Raw genomic sequence first — 16,761 nt, forward strand, 5'->3', positions numbered from 1 at the left:
AATACCACCATTTTTGTCTTGGTCGTATCATTTTATTTTGTTGTATACAGCCGCGACACCTCAAAGGCCGGTCCGTGAAAATATTATCTGGCATTATACCGGTCCGCGGCACAAACAAAGTTGGGGACCGCTGTGCTTGTGTAGTGGTTCATAACAGTTGCCTAACACAGAAAAGATCCAGTTTCAAGAGTGAGAGGAGGCAGAAATCCCATGGAGGTTTACATCAGGAAACACATCCAGAGTTTGCAAATCTGTGCCAAAGCTAATACGCGGATGGATCTGCTGTGGTGACCCAATGTGAATAAGAAGCCTAGATAGTGTGGGAGGGAAAAAAGACATTCGCTGGAGGCATTCATATTGTTGAACTTAGTTAACACAGGTAAATTTAAGCCAGCATTAATTACACAAAGCTATTTAACCTCTTAAGCCCCAAGCCTACCTGATCTCCTGCCTTTTTCCCCCGTATCAGGGGGCGTTGGGGCTTAAGAGGTTAAATTGCATTAGATGACTAGCAGAGTCTTAGAAAGCATCACAAGTCTGTATTAATTTTTTCCCCCCTTTTCGGAGCCTGTTAACATGCGTCACCGCGACATTACACCCATCATTAATTTGCTATCTCGTTACCATACAACCACCTCTCACTCCTTTCATTCTCCTTCTCTCAAACTTTCCTCTTCGAACTGGCATGGTAATCACCTCGGTTGAAAGATGGCAGGCAAAGAAAAGAAATCAAGATACTGTATGCAAGAATAACAAGCTGACACTGCACTGTCAACGGCAGAGAATAATCTTTCCCACATTTTCATTCCTTCCCCTGGATTTCCGCCATAAACACGGTCCGACGTCTATTTTTAGCCCGTTTTATTTCTTTTCTTCTTTCGCCAGAATTCACCATTCAGCTTTCTATTGTCTCACGCTTTCTAGTCGGAGCCGTGCATTGTGAGCTGCACTCGAGCGGCGCCCTTTTTGTTCTGCACACTAATACGCACCTCGGTAGCAGTTTATGCAATAGCAGGTAACCTGTCAATTTTATGCAGCGGTTTTTATTCATCATAAAGATTTGTACAACTATACAGGGATTATTCCAAATCCCCAGAGAAAACGCCTTGGACATACAATGAAATAGCACAGCTTCATCAAAGAGAAAGATCCATTTATTATTCAAAACGAACGATATCGGTGGCTCTGGTGATGAAATCACGTTATCATATTAATGACTGAGGAAGAACAGGTAATTCAGAGGAAGACCTTCAGCGAAGTTACATTTGAGTTGGGTGCGTAATGACTATGTTAACATAATCCGGTCATGTTAAATTGGATCAGCAATATTATTAAAGCAGGCGAAGCTTTCATTCGGTGCCACTAATTCCTCTCAGTCTAACTCCTAATGAGAAATAAGGAAGCACTTACAAGCAAGCGCTCAGACTGAACTGCAGGCAGAGATTATCTGTCTGTCTCACTCAGTTTCTCTCTTGCATTCTGTGTTGGTGTCATGTGCACAATTACAAAGACCCAACCCCACGCAGAAACCACGCACACACACACACCCCTGTGCGCACTCAGGAATACACACTTTTGCTTTCAATCTCTGTCTCTGTTCCTGCCTCTCTCAGATGAATAGCACTTTGTAATGAAGCCAGAAGGATTTTCAAACACATCATTATAAGGCTCTTGGGAAACTGTATGGAATGAAGACCAGCTGATACTCCAAGATTTGACATGAAATGGGAGTTTTGAAAATAATAATAATTTTAAAAAAAAAAGTGTGCTTCAAAAGTAGAGCGCGTCTTCTCGTGTTACATTGTTTTTGGCTGATCTGTCATCGTGTTTTGTAATAACACACGTATACGTGACAGTTATCAGCCTTAGCTGGAGAAAGAGACTCTGAGCAGCTCTGGCATGCGTGCTAACATGCAGAATCACAGGCAGCAATCCAAGGGGGACCATTCACTGTCTTATCTGTCAGCATACAATGCTAATTCAGGTATGAACTAATTTCCATTTTTTTAATCTGGTCATGCTTTCAGAAGCGTTGACACTCTGCCCATGTTGTTGCTTCCCATTGGACATGCAAACAAAAGCCAAATACAGAATAAATTGGGAATGAAACGAGTTAAAAAAGATTATTCATTATGCTCACGCGTAATATGATAGTCAATACCCTATCGATCACTGTGGAATTTTAATTTACCCATAATGACATAACATTAAGTGAACCTGATTGATAGTTTTTACACATGGGAGGACACAATTACGTTCCACACAGGCCGCACGTGCACACGCTAATGCGCGCACACACAAACACACACAGATTCCCGTGAGCGCAAGTCGGCTGCAAATTCACACGCTCCCATTCCACAATGTTATTATCTCATTCTCCATGGTCTCATTTTTCACAAAGCCCCGGGGTGTGTGAGGGACAGTCAGGGTTGAGCTCACACAAGCCCCGGCTGCACACCCGACTGCCAGCGAAGGTCTGTGTTAGCACCAAGTGCAACATTGCCAGAAGAAACAGAAATGGGGAAAATGGAAAGAAAACCAGATGATCCAACAAAACAATGTGGTGCGGGACCCTTTCACACTGCCAGTGGAAGCAGCTGCTCAACTTTATTGGAGATTAGAACTGGAGAGTGGTTATTGAAAAGACATGTCATTACAGGGGAGGCATGAAGGCTAAAGTGACCACAGCGTATATGAGCTTGGGTTATTCATTCATTCCACGAATGAATTCCATTTTTTGGGGCCTTTATCGATATATATTTAAAAAAAGAAACCTCTATTATCATTTGGATTTTAACTTATCCAGATTAATTGTTGTACTTTTCTTTTTTTTATTCATATTAGGTATAACGATGTGACTCTTTTTTCAGTGCCAGACTGAGGTGAGAGTGCGTATCTGTCCGAGACTTGAGGAGACAAGACTTGCGTATCAAACTCAAGAATGTTCAATCAATACTTGTCTTTGTGGAAGAATTCCTCTAAAGTTGTCTTAGAAGGAGAGATTCATTCTCACCAAACTTGTTTCTTTGCTGTATGAAATGATCTGGGAGGATTCATCACACAGTCAAGACGAGCTAAGTCTATTTTCCTGGGCTCTTACAACTGGCTTTGAGCATGGTGTGTCATTGCATTGAATTTTGGGAATTCCTATTCAGTCTCACAGCTGAAGTCTGAACCTGATGGATCGGAAATCAACAAGTTTTCCTTTTTCTAAGTGTTTCTTCTCTTTGCTGTCCGTCATTGTGATCTTTGTCTTCATACTAAAGCAGTAAGCTAAGATTGCATGTTGGCTTATATCGATATATATATATAGAGAGAGAGAGATGTAGTGAAAGAGCATGTTTGATCATTAGGTCAGAGTATCTATTTGTTTGCCTTTTGCACTGAGCAGACAGATATTGTAACAGATTCCAAAATTCTGCTGGATGATTTTATCAAATACTTACTCAACATACTGGCCTAATTAGCATTGTGTTAGCGTGCTAATTTGCAACACTCGAATAGTGAATGTGGTAAGCATTATACTCGCTTAACCTCAGGGTGTCGGCATATTCCTGGATTCCAGTCACTGGTTAGATGGGTAGAAATGACACAGAACGTTAGTTGCTGCCAGATCTTGACCAACCGCTGACTTACAGTTAAAAATAATTCTTATTTATCTCATACTGGATCATGCTGCAGCTCCAGTCCATCATCTATCTGACACAAATTATCTTTAGCCTCTTTTTCTTTAAGACCAACTTAAAGGGAAGAATCAGAAGGCTGGATGTAGGTGGGGCTGCTTTGTTCATGGCCAGAGCTGGGCGCCTGAGATGACCACACAAAGCACATCTGCAGTATAATGAACAACTGTCTGCGACTTCAGAGCATTTAGAGCAGTCTGATGGCTACGATTGGGATTTTTTGGCCTTGCAAGCTTTCATCATTTTAACAGTGCACATATGCGACAAAGTAGTGATTAAGTAAGTCAAAGCACAATTGGTCCACTCTAACGTTCAGCACTTTGCATTGATAGCTGTATTTGATGGACATTTTAATATGTTGCTATAATAGATTTGATTCAACAGAGAAGTAGCCATTAAAACTGATTTGTAATGCCGAAGTTCTTACAACTTTAAAAACATGCAAACAAAGGCCCATAATCTTTAGTAAATCCTGACAGTAGTTTTTTTGTTTGTTTTTTTTTATGTTAAAAGAGTTTTGTGCAGCAGCAAGCCATTTGTAAACCTGGCCCTTAGTGTCATGTTTACTTATGCACAACATTTGCTGCGTTATCTAATAACAGAAAGCCAAGCCTTAAGCTGTGGAACAATCAGTTGACATAGAAGTGATGTGGTGCTGGAGGCAGCTCGATCTGATGACTGGACTTCCAGCAGTCAGCCGCACACATGATTAGTGTCAGATCACTGACATCATTTAATGTGATGCCTCAGACATGGGGCAGCTGTTACTGTAGGGAGCCAACTCTCCAGCATCACTTCATTGGTTTTGTGCCAGAATATTATTTTGTGGGCACAGCTAGTAAAAAAACAGAAAGTGGATGAAAACCAAATCTCTGTGTGTCACCGTCCCACCAACGACGCGTCCATTGTGTATATTACTGAATCACAGAGTCGGTGATTAGCACAGTCGGAGAGGCACAGACGGGAACCAAAGCCCAAACCAATAACTCTCAACACTGAATTTAACGTTTGTGTAGTCGGTGCTGTAAAATGTTCTCTCCATTTTCAATTCCCACATTGTTATCCTAAAAGAGGTTACAGGACTCGTGTGGCACTGACTTCCTGCAACGGTATTGTTAAGACATTTGTGTGCTCTACCTCCGCTGTGGCGATTTGAAACAGTATCTTAAGTACAGTTTATACGGCCTCTGAAAGTTTCTGTCTTGTATCCAGAGTCTTCCGGAAAGCAGTAGCGAGAGGGGAAAAGCAGATATTACAGCTGTCAACAAAACAACATGAGGCGCTAAATTTGCCGTGGGGAGAACAGACACTTATGGTGCCAGTAATATACTGAATTATACATTACACACGAGAGACCAGAACATATAGAGGTGCTGCACAATATACCCAAGGAACTTTTTCTTCTTGCACTTTTGCAGTTGGAAAAAACACTTTTCTAACACATTCACAAGAATAGCAGTCGCAACATCTTTAAATTTAGAATGCCGAATGACGCCCACTAAATGTGTGATGAACACTAATTAACAACCTTTCAGCTTGAGAACACACTAGTTTCTTTCCTCTTTGCACATTGCTTCCCCTTGTTGCTGATGCAGTGGCGGGTGGATTGGAAGACTTAAAAGGGCCATTTTTTTTTCTCCTTGTGTAAGATGTTGATTTCCGCACCTTTCCAAAAGTGTAAGCCTCTTGTTTACCTCGACTCACATCTCCATGACTTTCCAGATCTGCCATATGCTTTCATCCTTCTTCATGGTTTGTCAAAAACTTTGCACAACATACTTAACTTTTTTTTGTTTTTTCTCCAAACCTCGCAAAAATGTAGAACCTGTGCAGATGTTTTGCGTCTCCTGTGAAGAGGTGGGTCAAGTGGGAGAAATAGTGAGTTAAATTTAAATCTGTCTGGGCATAGTATGCAGATTGGAAAAGATTAGCGTTACTAACGTAGATTTTATGTTCACTTCAGAGAAGGAGACAGGAGTGCTATTGCTTTTGTAGATAATATAAGAAATCAAATCCTTGGACTTCAATGAGTGTTGGACATCCTTGCCAGGACCTGCCTGATGCGTGTGTCATATATGCACATTGTCTGTCATAAACTAAACTGAATACACCTTTCTGCTACATTTTACACAACACTTGTCTGGCTTTTCAATCAAGCCATTTTTTGCATATTTGTCACCCGTACATGTTTCAGATCAAACAAATTTGAATATTAGTCAAAACCTGTCTGCAAAATGAAGGAGGCTAAAAAGAAATATATCATGCCACAATCTAAAGAAACAGTGAGAAAGAAAGTCACGGACGTCTATTGGTCTGGAAAGACAAGACCATTTCTGAGACCTTTGGAGTCCGGTGAACCATAGTGAGAGCCATTATCCACAAATGGAGAAAACTTGAAACAGTAGGGAACCTTCCCAGGAGTGGCCGGCCTACCAAAATTGCTCAGATGAATCATCCAGGAGGTCACAAAAGAACCCAGAACAATAACTAAAGAACTCCATGCCTCAGCTGTCTCAGTTAAAGTCATGATTCAACAATAACAGAAACTGGGAAAAAACGGCATCCATGGGAAAGAACAAGGAGAAAGCACAAAGGTTCATCTCACATTTGCCAAAAAAACATCTTGATGATGCCTGACTAGAGAAAAGTTGAACTTTTTGGAAGGTTTCAGTCCCTTTACATCTGGTATAAAACTAACACAGTATTTCATAAAAAGAAAATCATACTAACAGTCAAACATGGTGGTGGTAGTGTTGTGGTTTGGGGTGCTGCTTTGCTGCTTACAGACCTGGATGACTGGATGGATGACTGCTGTAATTGATGGAAACATAAATTCTTCTCTCTACCAGAAAATCTTGAAGGAGAATGCCCAGCCAACATTTCGTGCCCTGAAGCTCAACCTGGGTTATGCAGTAAGACAATGGTCCAAAACACACACTAAGGCCACCTTTGGATGGCACAAAAAAACCCAAAAGAAAGATTTTCCAATGACCTAGCCAAAGTCCAGACTCAAATCTGAATAACATGCTTGAAAACTGTCCAATGGCTGAATTCAAACAATTCTACAAAGAAGGTTGGACATAAAATTCCTCCTCAGAGATCTCTGAAAGACTCCAGTTACTGGAGTTACTGCCAGTTACTGCAAACACTTGATTGCAGTTCTTGCGGCCAAGGGTGTCAGAACCAGTTAATAGGTTTAGGAGGCAATTACATGTCCACACTGGTCCAGGTAGGTTTGGATAGCTTTTTTCCTTAATTAATGAAAACATAGTTTAAAAACTGAATTTTTTTATTGACTCAGGTTACCAGGAAATATGTATGTACATATGTATATGTTTCTTGTTAACACAATTTTTTCTAGTCACATGTAGGAGTAGCAGTACAGTTAGGCATGTAGACATGGTCAATAGAATAGAATAACCCTTTATTGTCATTGGACTTGTATAATGAAATTTTGTTTTGGGGGGCTTTTTTATTCCGTTTTTAGAAGACAAGTCAAATTTTTTTACAAGACAAGACAACCTGCTTAAGTTCAAAACAAGATCAGGATGGGAAAGCAAGATGATTCAACGAACTTAGAAAATATCATGGTTGTTAGTGGCAGACAGGTTGCTCTGAGCGTCTCAGACACTGCCGAACTATCTACGAGTTCCTACTGGTACCACATCCGACATTATCCATGTATAAATAAGTTGTGATGTTTTTTTGCAATTTGGATTTTCTGCTGTTTATTCAATGTCAATTAGCAGTCTCTTCCTATTTGTCCCTAATCTTTGTAATTTTATCTTGTATAACTTTAATGACACACACAGACTCCATGTAGAATTAGAAAAATGACTATATTATATGGCTTTATAGAGACCTCTTTAACTGAATGGCTTTCATCAGCTACAAGTATGATAATGAGTAATGCCACTATTAAAGTGAGCAAGGTGCCAACGAGTTTTAATCAGAGTCATTATACCATTATTAACTGTGTTAACACAGAGGGCTAAAGCAAACAACTAGCACGTTTACCACACTTCTGCTTAACCACCGCTGGGCGTTGAGTCCCTGCACTGTATTTCTTAGGCTTGTGAAGATCTAGCTGTAGAGTCTCAGAGGTGTATTATTCACAGAGAAATGGGGATTACTACCATAGCTCTCATCCAACATTGCACTTTAAAAGGTGTGTGCTCATGGTGTAGTGTTCTCCTCTTTTTTGCCACCCTATTTCACCATGCCTTACAATATAGTTTCCTCATTTCCTTCCACGTTCATAAATTTCATCCTTGGTCTCTTTGTATGGTGATTCTCTGACTTTAAGCTTCTCTATAACAAAATGCCAACCACTCACACCATTATTATTCCCTGATTAAATTTCTAGTTGAAAAAAAAAGAACACTCAAGTCACTCAAGCTCTATTAATAAGATGGAGTATCCATGTTTAGCGCAATCTAATGGATGTGTGAAATAAGCACCGGCTATTAATGTTTAATGTGTAATTGAATGTTCTACATGGCCAAACTTGTTTACTGGAATAATTGATGTTTCTGGTTTACCATTTTCCCGCAATGCAATAAGGGACACAGAGAGCAGTAGATACCCATATGGAAAAGATATATATAAATCTTATAAAGTTTGTATCTGCCTTGTGTGAAACTTGTATGAAAAGCATATAAGAGTGAAAACAGATATAAGATCCCTTGAAAAATTATACAATGAAACTTGTATGTTTTGGATACTTACTAAAACAATATATGAAAGTAATGAGAAAGTGGCCACTTTCATGAGTTAAGTCATATAAGGCTTACATGATTTACTCATGAAAGTGGCCACTTTCATGAGTAATCACATATAAGTTTTTACTATTTCTTTTCCATATGGGTAGAGAGGGAGAGACCCCTTAGCTCACACTCTGAAGCTGAAGGTGGTCAAGCCGCAGACAATAGAAGTAATAACAACACTTGAAAGTGGTCATTTTTGATGAGCTCTGAAAGTCTTGCAGCAAACTTTATATTTGAACTTCAAGCTGTCATGAAAAAATGAAACTAAACAAACAATCTCTGAAAATATTGCACGCTATGCTTATTAACTACTAAGCCACTAAAAACAAGGAAAGCCCTTTCTTTTTATGGTGCCTTTCTTTACCTGTGCAAATTTACTGCACACTACATAGTCTAAGGAATCCTAGTTTTAGAGATTTTTTTGTGTGATAGTTTGTGTGTTTTTCACTTCATCTGTTGGGCTTCAGTAGTGTGTTTACCTGAGAAGAACAGCAGGGTGTGACTGAGGTGGAGAGTGCAGTCTCACGGTCCACTGCACACCAGACACAGCACAGACTCCACAGTTAGCCTTCATGCCTTTAGTTTCTTTCTTTCTTCATTATGTTCTTTTCAGGGCTGAGTGATTTGAAGAAAATATTTCATTGTTCTTATTCTGGGGAATATTGCAAGAGTGATTTAAATTGAAAATATACTTTTTTAAAATTTTATTAAATTTTAGTTACATTCCAATTTATTAAAGTACAAGTCTGTGTAGTCAGGCTGGCAACTGGCCACTCAATCTCACGCATATCTGATTTCCATTTTATCCATGTAAGACATGCGCATAATAGGGCAAGCTGTTCACTGTGAATAAAGACACAAAGTTGACCAAACTAAATACAGAAAAAAACTACAGAGAAAAATGGTGGTTCAGAAGACAGATGACCTTTACGCAGCTGAACACAGCCATTTTAAAGAAGCTAATAAAGGCCGAGTGGCCAATGCTAACGCTAGCCAGAGCTCAGAGCTAGCCAGAGCTCAGAGCTAGCCAGAAGCTAGCAGCCAGGAGAAATATGGCGACAGGTAGAAAAAAAAGAAGGGTCAATATCTTTTAATCTGGTGAATGTATAAGCCTACTGGAAAATAATTGTTTTTACTTGTTTTGTTATATAAACCTAACATAAGCTAAGGTACACTATATTAGGCGAAGGTGGATTTAGGCTACGTCCACACGTACGCGGGTATTTTTGAAAACGAAGATTTTCTGTTTTCGTTTATAAAAAAAATTCCGTCCACACATAAAAGCCAAAAACGAAGGAAAACGCTGCTAGGAACATGCCAAAGCAGCAGGTGGCACTATATTCCTATCCGTGTAGAAATGTTGGCCAATCAGAAGTCAATAAGCCTGAGTGGGAAAGAGTAAACAAAGATGGTGCATAGAAGCAGAACTGAGTCGTATGTGTGGAGGGACAGTAACTGTGTGTGTATATGTAAGGATTTAAACACTGCAGAGAGTAAAATTAACAGTAACAGTATTTTGTCTACGTCCGCCATTTCACCGAAACAATAACATGGTGCACAGTGTGACGTCAAAAAAGGCGCACACCTTTGACACTGCGTTTTCTCCGTTTACCTCGTCCACACGTAAACACAAAAACTGAGCTTTCGCAAATATCCCCCCTGGCAGGAGTTTTAAAAATCTCCGTTTTCAGTAACCGAAAACGCTGTTTACGTGTGGACGAAAGGCGCAAACACATAGAAAAATCTGCGTTTTCAAAAAGACGTAGCCTCAAAGTAGCTAATTTTAATATTTCTACCTATCCAGTAACAGAGTACTTTATTTTAAGTTGTACCAGATCCTGTAGCTTAATGCAGTTTTAGTAGAACTGGATTTTGTGTATATTTATACTTTTATAGTCACTATTTTATTCTGTGGAATAAATGCATCAGTGAAAGAATGTAAGAATGTATGTATGCTAGTCTGCTGAAACAGCTCTGCTCCAGTTTCAAGTATAGCGGCAATAAAGAAAACTTTATTTTTTTATCATATTATCTTTTGCTTATATGTGCTGTATGTGTGTATATGTAGTTCTTGAAAATCAGAATAGGCAAAATTGGTATTAGCAGGCTGAAATCACCCAAGAAAATTGGAATCGGTGCATATCTACCAATTTGTCTTATGAATTTATCACATTGCCGAATAACATTTTACTATATTCGTGATCTATTCAAGCTGCCTGAAACGCTTTTATAACAGCTTTCATTTTAACAAACATTTTTTTTACTTTAATAAATGGTTTGATTTCACTCCTCAATATTCATCCTCTACTCCCTTCTCCCTGTTTCCTCACAACATTTCTTCTCACGTCATTCTAAGCGATCAATAATCAATGTGCGTAGCGTGCCAAAGACAAGTCACCTGCTATCCTGTTTACAGTGACTGAACAATAGCCAAGCCTTTATCAACACGCAGCGAAGCACTCGGCGATCTACCCTTTGCTTGCTGGCTTAGCAGAGCTTCACACTCGGGGGACGATTTCCTCTCCCCCTGCCGTTTCTTTTCCCGTCCTTTCACAATCCCTCCACCCAGGCTGCTTAACCACGCTGCCTTCGAGTCATTTAGATTTCTCCCAAGTGGTTCAAATTTAGTTTGAACTTACAGGCTGGTTTAAACTGATGAATAGCTTTTATTGAACATGAATAAATTTAGGGATTGAGATTAGTCAGCTCCTTCTCTCTGATGATGTGAGTCCGCCAGAGGATGTGCTCAGCATTAAAAACGGCACAGAAGGAAACAAAAATGTACACATCTTCGACTGAAAGACGTGGGAGGGAGGGTTTGTTCTCTGTGTGCTGATAGCTGGGGATCATGTACACCTTCTTATGAAAACACTAAGATGGATAGTGCATAAAATTTGTAATAATTGCCTAGGATTACTGTTGTGTTACTGTCCTGATGCAGTTCGGACATTTTCTTTGGTTTGCAGTCACAGTTCTTAATCTCTTGTACTTGTGTTGTCTTATCACTGATGTCAATCTTCTTCCTTGTCCATAACCTATCACTATTATTTAGCCTCTTCAAAATTAAAGCCCCTGACACAAGATCTCCCCCAGTGTGAGTAATATCACTGCCACTGACCTTCCCATCCTTCAAGTGGCCTGCGCATTGATCGATCCCGCTGATGGCCTTGGTGCTAATCTTCCAAGGGACCGACAAGAGGTGACGGTATTTCACCGTTCAATCTGATGCAATTACCCTGAAAATAAACACATTTTGGATAGCAGCTGACCTTCCAGTGAAGGAAGGTAGGTAGGTGGAATGTTTGTGCACTTAAATATGCCTATGTGAGGGGCGTTAGCCATCAATCAAGCTGCATCATAAAGAAAACATATCCTGTGTAAAGTGTCGAAGGAGAGAACAGTGGCTCCTTTATATTCCTGGAAAGACTTTAATGTCCCACAAGGTTTAAAATAGCTAAGTGCTACTATTTCACTACCCATTTCCTAATTATTTTTATATGTGACTCTAGATGAGAACCATTCAGATCATTTCACAATAATATGAAGCACTAAGAAACAAAAATTGCCACTGGGAAGAATATTACAACAGTTAAAACGAAAGTAATGTGATGAGAACCCATTTGCTAAATTGAATAATGAAATGTGTTGCAATCACTCTGCATTTAAGCAAGTGTAAGGAGAGCATATATATTATTATTTTTACTTTCATATTAAGATCGACCTAGCCCTTGTCTTTGCCATAGGGGAAAATCACAGTAGACTGTAAGTACGAAGCCTAAGAACTAAGACTTTTTTCTCCAGTTTTCAACAAGTATTCCACAACATATCTTTTACAGACATCCTCTAAGTGACTCTATAACCAACAGCACAATGAACACCACTGAGAGAAATCAATAATCAACAATAAGAGAGCTAAAATGACATTTCTAAATTCTTCTGTGTGATCAGGAGTTCGAGAGTTGCCCGTGCTTGTGCATTGAATATAAGGGTTGCTTCGAAAACTAGGCAATGTACTTAATACACTCATTGGTTACTTTATTGAGTACAGCTTTCTAGTACCAGGCTGGACTTCCTCTCGCTTTCAGAACCGCACAGATTTTGGTCTGGTCAAGATACTAACCCCAAATTGCTCTCCGATGCATCCATCGGAGTATGAATGTGTGTGAATGTTAGCTATAAAGCACTTAAAAAAATGTGCTTGTGCGAATGGTGGTGAATGGGTGAATGCACAAGTTGTGTAAAGCGCTTTGAGTGCTCAGATGAGTGGAAAAGCTATATAAGAACCAGTCCATTTACCAAAGGTGCTCTATTGGATTGAGATCTGGTGACTGTGGAGGCCGTTCAGGTGCAGTGAAGTCATGTTCAAGAAACCAGTTTGGGATGATCTGAGCTTTTAAACATGATGCGTTATCATCAGAATACGTGGATGGACATAGTGATCAAAGATACTCAGGTATACTGTGGTGTTTATATGATCATAAGTGGCCCAAGCAAAATATTTCTAAGCTTCTATTGACCAATTTTAGAGTAAACGTGTGAACTGTATGCTCAGTTTCTGGTTCTCGGCTGACAGGAGCAGAACCTGATGTGGCCTTCTACTGCAGTTCAATGTTGTAGATGCATACCTTGGATGTAAAAGCTAGTTATCTGAGTTACCTTTCTATCATCTCAAAGCAGTGTGGCCGTTTTTTTCTCTTAACTAACTGCTCAGCAATGTAGAGGAAAAATATGGGCCTCGCGTCTGTGTATTCTCTTTGACGGACACTTTGTCTAACCAATATTCTTCCCTGCCACTTCCATGAGATAATATTTCCAAAGCGTGACAGCTGAAGCACAATTCAGTTGCAAACTTACCATCCACCTTGCTCTGTGACTGCCCTTTTTGGAGTCAACCCAATACACAACTGAATGCAGCGAGATGGGCATCTGCCTGTCCAGATGCACTATAGCACCCTGCCGGTTTTAAGCTAAAGGGACAGCGACAAGCACTTAGCTGGTCCCTCAGCAACCAATCCCATTTCCTTCCTCTTATCTAAAGTGACAAGAAGAGTTTTCCAGCCCTCCTTTGCCTGAGGCTCATCCTGCATTATCTCCCAGTGTACCAGCACCACTAGCTATCTCGTGTCCCTGATTCCCTGCGTCTAAAAATATGCTAAAAAGGATGATGGCATTGCTAGAAATTCAGTTGTGCGAGCCAGTTGTGCAGCATGGATGTTTTTCAAACTGCCGATCATATCGCAGGATGATGGACTCGGAGCAAGTGCATGCTTAGAGTATGAGGAGCTCAGCGGAGGCCCATTTTCCTGTATCTTATGCCATGTACTGCATTGCCCTTCCCACCAAAAGGCTGTAGTTACCCATCCGATAAAGAGTGTGTGTGGAGAATGCAAAGCGACAAAACATGAACTAAAGCAGACACCCTAATGAGATATTGATTGCCCACACTGATGTTTACACTTTTGCCTGTCTAATGCTCTCCGAGTCCACCAAAAACAATCAGCCATCTGTTCGAGCACATTCTTAACTCTGCTGTGCAATTTAGATGCATCAGATGTTTGAACGAGTTAAAGTCCCAGTTTTGATATGTAATTCACAGATAATTAATACAATTTTACCTACTTTTCGTACTTTTATGTACTCTCCCTGCACATAAACAACCTCACACAGCTGAATGAATATGCATGTGTGTTTTTAAGCAGTTTCACACTGAGTGACTCCGCCGTAGCGATGCTCTCACAACTAAATGTGACACTTCACGTACACAGTACATACTGCCCCCCCAACAAAAAGCATGAAAATGCAAGATTTTTAGCTGTTTTGACAAATCTGTAGACTCAAAGGCAACAAGCACAAAAACAATTTCTCCTTGAGAGACGAGCTTGAGAAAACCACAGCAATCTTAGCCCTTGTCCTTGTGGGGGTTTTTTTCTTCTTCTTCTACTTCTTCTTTACTGCTTAACACCAAACGGTGCCTTTTTTCCCTGAGTTCAATTAAAACGTGTATTAATTGTGAAAAAAGCCCCAGGGCCTCAAGTCATTTGGGTAGTATTCATTAGCCATGGTTTTATACTTTATAGCTCGTGAATGCAAAAACAGCGAATGATTGAAACTAATTTTTGTTCTAAACAACAAAGGAATGCTCACCCGAGCTCCCTGTTGTTTGTGATATGGCCCCGCTGCCTAAAGTAAAGGCTGAGAGCTCCCATATAATGAACCCAGGAAGCTGCTCTTCTTTCAAAATCAATAGTGACGAGCTCCTTTAAAACTCTCAACTTTGAGCCTTTGATGCCCGAGAATACATTACTGCTGTTAACTCGGGCTCCCGTCCAGGCAATAAGCATGCAGCTCACTCTGCAGGCTCCATTTGCACCCCTCCCCTCCACACACACACGCCCCAAATCCACCACACAGACTTCCACAACTGCTGCTGCACCACAGCCAAGCCTACAAGTTGTTTTATTTATCACCCTGATCATTCTCGCTCAGCAAATTTATCAAATGTTACAGTTTTATTAAGGGTCATCGATAAATCCGTGGACTGGGCATGACAGTATGAGCTGTGAAGCATAAAGCTCTGGGCCTTCTGAGCACTACATCACCGCACAGCTCAGCCCCACTCCGTGAGCCATTTAAACCATTTCGCGCAACGCACGGTCTTCATAAAGTCGTCAGTTCTCATCTAGAAAAATATTACGGCGAAGGCCGCGGTGATAATGCAGGAAAATACAGGTTTCGGAGGTGTTTGCACACGCTTTCATTCTGCGTGCAGATGTTCCCGTGTGTTTGTGAAAATGTAAGGAAGAATAAAAGCATCAAAGCCGGCTTGAATTAAAATCCACCCAGCTATAGGCTGCTTTTTGCCGCTGTGCTCATATTCACAGTCACACTGCAAACTGCCTCGGCTGTCAAGTGCAGGTGAATTTAACATTTGCTTTTAAGTATTTGCCCACGTTTCTCTGTACGTGTGTGTGTGTGCATTATGAATTGTGCAAGCAGTCTTCTCCAATGCACTACCCATCACTGTCACATCCCGGGCCATAATCATATATGCGTTGGGCTTGTTAAGCACTTTCCCACGTTCTTTGCAGCACCAAACTGCAAATGCGAGGAATTAATTTTGAAGGAAAGCTTCGATTTTTGCCTCACTCTTCAACATTTACTAATTGGCAGCATTGTGTGCACAGTGCGGACCAGGAAGACAAAAAAAACAGAGGAAACAGTCAAATTCAGACTGTGAGAGGGAAACAAACGCTGAATAAGACAAGCTGACAGTGAAGAGACAATTCCCATGGGTCTTTTCTTTCATTTACTGATACGAAGGCTTTAAATGGTGTACTGAATCCCTTTTATGACAGAGGGGTGGTAATTTTAGCAACAGAATGACGGAGCCATCTCAGACTGGCGTGCGAGTATTTAAAATAGTTCACTTAACCACATGTGTGCGGTGACTCAACTGCACCGTAACACATTTTTGCTTAACGGGCATAAATTACATCTGTATTACTGCATCAATGTATTGAAATCCCGTGTGCAGGCTGTAAGGCTTTATATAGATTTAAGTGATGTATGCGGCTCATGGTCTCATGGCATTGATTGCATAAAGGGACGCCTGTCCCCAGTAGTGATATGTGCGAGATTACGTCTGTGCTGCACAGCCCTTAAGAGTAAGTGTATTATACGTGTTAGGTCTCATGTGGGAAGACACAGGGGCACAAAGCTATTTATACAGATTATAGCTGAGAATAAGGTGTGGAAGGGGATATGCTATATGTAAGATTGACTGATATACCGTCTAAAAACATCCAGGGTTAATTCAGGTCATATATTTAAGTGGAAATTCCAGAAAAGACAGCTGGTTCCAGCTCAAACGTTCCCAGTTTTTTGGTGTTCTTTCTTGTTTTCCATGTGTTGATCTTTTTGTATCACATCGGTTCCCGATTTCTGCAACTTACGTGTTTTATTTTGTGTATAGCATCACAGCCAAAGAAAAGAGCGCATTAGTTTGGAACAGAGTGGCTGCATTTAGTATGACTGCATGGTTATTTGGAGCACTTGGTGGGTTTAGTAACACCCACTAGATGGCTGCATATAATATCAAAGATCTACTACTGTGCTTAAGAACTGAAACCGCATGCTGTGTGTTAAAAAGAATCCTTTGGTAGTGCTCTCTAAGTGTGGTGCAGTGGTCACTATCAAAAGTTGTCTTCTGATCTCTCAGGAAGCATCTTGTAGCGCATTAATTTATTATCCACTGGCCCTCTCCCAGAGCGATGAATGCCTGGCACAAGCATGACCCACTTGTGTAGTTTTCT

General features: G+C 40.5%; 1 protein-coding gene across 21 annotated transcripts in view; it reads left to right on the forward strand.

Moving 5' to 3' along the window:
- LOC147335864 (receptor-type tyrosine-protein phosphatase delta-like) overlaps positions 1–16,761 on the forward strand; it is a 418,922-nt gene that overhangs the window by 132,502 nt on the left and 269,659 nt on the right. The gene's annotated exons all lie outside the window — the stretch shown is intronic.

The sequence above is a fragment of the Aulonocara sp. 'chitande type north' Nkhata Bay genome, linkage group LG3 (genome assembly GCF_057382095.1).
Source record: "Aulonocara sp. 'chitande type north' Nkhata Bay isolate Kocher_YH1m ecotype deep benthic linkage group LG3, A_spYH_male_GT1.1, whole genome shotgun sequence".
Classification (NCBI taxonomy): domain Eukaryota; kingdom Metazoa; phylum Chordata; class Actinopteri; order Cichliformes; family Cichlidae; genus Aulonocara; species Aulonocara sp. 'chitande type north' Nkhata Bay.